The sequence below is a fragment of the Saccopteryx bilineata genome, chromosome 4 (genome assembly GCF_036850765.1).
Source record: "Saccopteryx bilineata isolate mSacBil1 chromosome 4, mSacBil1_pri_phased_curated, whole genome shotgun sequence".
Taxonomy (NCBI): Eukaryota; Metazoa; Chordata; class Mammalia; order Chiroptera; family Emballonuridae; genus Saccopteryx; species Saccopteryx bilineata.
Window position 1 is genome coordinate 117,710,073 of NC_089493.1, and position 3,777 is coordinate 117,713,849.

Sequence of the window (3,777 nt, forward strand, 5' to 3'; positions counted from 1 at the left end):
AATACAAGTGCTTTTTTCATTACACACTGCTATCTCAAATGATGACTATAAAAATCACTAGTTCCTTGATAAATCATTAGTTTATCTTCCCAAGAATGATACTACCAAAGGGAGGAATTCTATATAATTATGTGCACAAACTGAAGACCATGTAGCATTGTCACACCCAACTTCTAGCTGTGTATATTCCTCAATAGCTTAACCATTTTGTGATAGAATGCCACTAGGAAATTGGAACTTTATGTGATTTTATTATTGTTAAACAGTTCATAAAAAGAGGTACACCAGATGACTTGTCTTATAATCCAAAATTTGAAAAATTCTTCCCATTTTCACTGTTTATTTTAAGAAAACAATGATTTATACCAGTGTTTTCAACTGCTGGTTCATGGACCAGTCCGTGAGAAATTCCATGCTGGTCTGCAAAGAAGCTAACCACCCTGAAGTTGTATGAAGATTATAGACCCAATGATCTTAGTCAAATTTGCTTATGCTCAAAGTGATTACTGCCTTAGTGGTCCCCAAAAGAATTCTTCTATTTTTACTGGTCCCCAAGTATAAAATGGTTGAAAACCACTGGTTTGTAAAGCTAAAATTAAATTCCAAAGATATTTAGAGATTTAGGAGAGATATATTGGAATGGTGACAGATACCTGGGCCACTGACATTTATCTCAGAATACTTAAAAATAAACTCCAGGTCTCCTGATTCCCAGATCAGAACTGTTTCTATTATGATACACTAAGATTCTGGGTTAATGTTATATATGGGAAGGGTACATCTGTTCCAATCTGGGCAGCATGGTGACTTCTGGGCTTTTCCATTCATCCTCAAACCTAGACCATGTATGTGGGAGAAAGGCACTGGGTACACTCCTGATGACAGTGTAGTTTGGTGAAGGACCTCTGGATGGTGAAATCTAGACACTGGTCTTACTAGCTTCCTTACTCACCAGTGTCTTTGTACTTGCTGTTCTCACAGTCTGGAATGCTCTTCTCCCAGATATGTCTTATCCTCTTGTTTCTTTTACTTTTTAGAGAAACTTGAATTTATTGGAGTGACATTAGTTAACAGAATTATACAGGTTTTGGGTGTACAATTGTACAACACATCATGTATAGGGAATCAACAAACTTTCATTGAATGAAAAAGAAATCCCTTCAGTAGTAGTTGTGCGTATATTTGAAAAAAGTGTTTCAAAGATTAGTTTAAATAATATATACATATTATATTATGCATCATCATAATAAAATATAGTGTTATTTATATAAATATAGTATAGTATAATGTATGTATAATGTTATAGTATTTCTGCCAAAAATTTTCTCATTTAAATGATTTATTTGCAAGGCTAAATTTTAAACATGATTTAAGGAATTAAAGTAATTTATTTTTAAAAGGGGATTTGATAAATTTTGCTCTTGCAATATAGTTTTTAAAGACATAAGGGAAGGAACTAGAAGATAGAGCATCAGGGCAAGAGCTGGCGAGTGCTTTTTGCCAGACAAAATTGCTGAAAGGGGCCTGTGTTCCTTTTCTAGACACTTCCCCCTACAGAGCTAGCAGTTGAGCACCATATCTGAGTGCCCATAAACCTGGCTCACACTGTTCATCCTGCTCAGGTGACTCCTTGAGATCCCATCCCACCCAAACTAGTTGTTACAGAATAGTCATTGGGATGTAAAGTACAGCATAGGGAAAATAGTCAATAATATTATAATAACTATGGATGGTGTCAGATGGGTGTGAGACTTTTCAGGGTAATCAGTAAGTTACATAATGTCTAATCACTGTGTTGTACACGTGAACTAATATTGAATGTTGACTAATTGAAAAGTAAAAAATGATTAGAAAAAGAAATATATATGCAATTCTCTGAAAATATCAAAGGAAGAGTTGCTGTGATAAAATTTTGAGCCTGACCAGGTGGTGGCGCAGTGAATAAAGTGTCGGACTGGGATGCAGAAGGACCCAGGCTCGAGACCTCGAGGTTGCCAGCTTGAGCGCGGGCTCATCTGGCTTGAGCCAAAAAAAAAAAAAAAGCTCACCAGCTTGGACCCAAGGTCGCTGGCTCAAGCAAGGGGTTACTTGGTCTGCTGAAGGCCCGTGGTCAAGGCACATATGAGAAAGCAATCGATGAACAACTAAGGAGTCCCAACGAAAAACTGATGATTGATGCTTCGTTCCTGTCCGTCCCTGTCTGTCTGTCCCTATCTATCCCTCTCTCTGACTCTCTCTCTGTCCCTGTAAAAAAATAATAATAAATAAAATTTTGACACAAATATTTCACATTCCTAGCTTTGGCAGCAGCTTTACAATTCTATGGGGGAAAATTGTGCATATATATATATATATATATATATGTAAGAACAAAATACCTTCAATATATGGATGGTAACTTCTAGTTCAAGAAAATAGAAGGAAAGATCTTTATTCTAATTTGTATTTTTTAGCTTTATAAACACTTCCCCCCTTGTAGGTGTGGTAAAAAGATAACACTCCCACTGACCTTTTACAGGTAGCAAAGAATTATGACCCCTTCACTATTGGTCTACATGCTTGGTGACTGAGACTCTGTAAATGCTAGTAGAAAAGGTAAGAGAGAGAAAACTTAGCACCTGTTGCTGTGAATTTAGGAAAATGCCTCCTTAAGCCAGAAGGTAAACTGTTAGAGACCCAAGTCTTATGACAACAAGGTATATATAAAATATTAGGCAAAAAGAGAAATTGGGAAAAATATGTAAAATTTTTGAATTGCAGTCATATCAGTGTGATTCCTTGGACCACCTAGTTGCTAATTATGACCAACATAAAAAATTAAATATTTCCATGTGACTCAATAAATGGAATTTAGATATATGTTGACTGTAGAAAATAAAGATTGAGAGAAAACTGAAGGTTCTTATTGGACAACTGAGCATGATGAACTTATATTTGAACTGATAATCTCAAGTGTACCTATGAAACTGAGAAACCAAATCACAGGTTATTGAAAGAATGTTAGAAGAAGTCTCTTAAAACAGCCTTCTTTTTTTTTTTAATTTTTCTAAAAAATATGGAACGCTTCACGAATTTGCGTGTCATCCTTGCACAGGGGCCATGCTAATCTTCTCTGTATCGTTCCAATTTTAGTACATGTGCTGCCGAAGCGAGCACTAAAACAGCCTTCTTGACAGCTATTTTTTGTTATGTGTGCTGGGCCTTAATCTAAGTTTTGCTCCAAGCAAGTCTACCTGAGCAGGAGTTGAAGATCAGATTCCGTGTCATGACTGTAGTTTCTCTTGGGCCCTTCCCTAACTGTAGTTTGCGTGCCATATGGAAAGGTAGAGAAGCAGTATCTTTGGAGTCAGACTTATGTTTGAATCTGCTGTCTCCCACTTGCTAGTTTTGTGGTCTTGGGAAAGCTTAATATCACCTATTTTTTTTCAATTTATAAATATAAGATACTAGTACCTACTCAGAGCTATTTATGTAATTTGTGGGGCCCACAGCAAAAGGAAAATGCAAAACTCCTTGTTCCAAAAGCAGAGAAGGCCCTGGCCGGTTGGCTTAGTGGTAGAGTATCAGCCCAAAGTGCAGAAGTCCCATGTTTGATTCCCGGTCAGGGCACACAGACAGGAGAAGCAACCATCTGCTCCTCCACTCCTCCCCCACCTTTCTTCCCTTTTCACAGCCATGGCTCGAATAATTTGAGCAAGTTGGTCCTGGGTGCTGAGGATGGCTCCATGGCCTCACCTCAGGTGCTAAAAATAGCTTGGTTGCCTAGCAACATAGCAT

At 37.4% G+C, this 3,777-nt stretch overlaps 1 non-coding gene across 1 annotated transcript; it reads right to left on the reverse strand.

The window, feature by feature from the left end:
* Nucleotides 1-3,049: 3,049 nt before the first annotated feature.
* On the reverse strand, nt 3,050-3,156 carry LOC136336900 (U6 spliceosomal RNA). Its single transcript, XR_010731636.1, has one exon. It is a non-coding gene; the product is annotated as a U6 spliceosomal RNA (small nuclear RNA).
* Nucleotides 3,157-3,777: the final 621 nt, after the last annotated feature.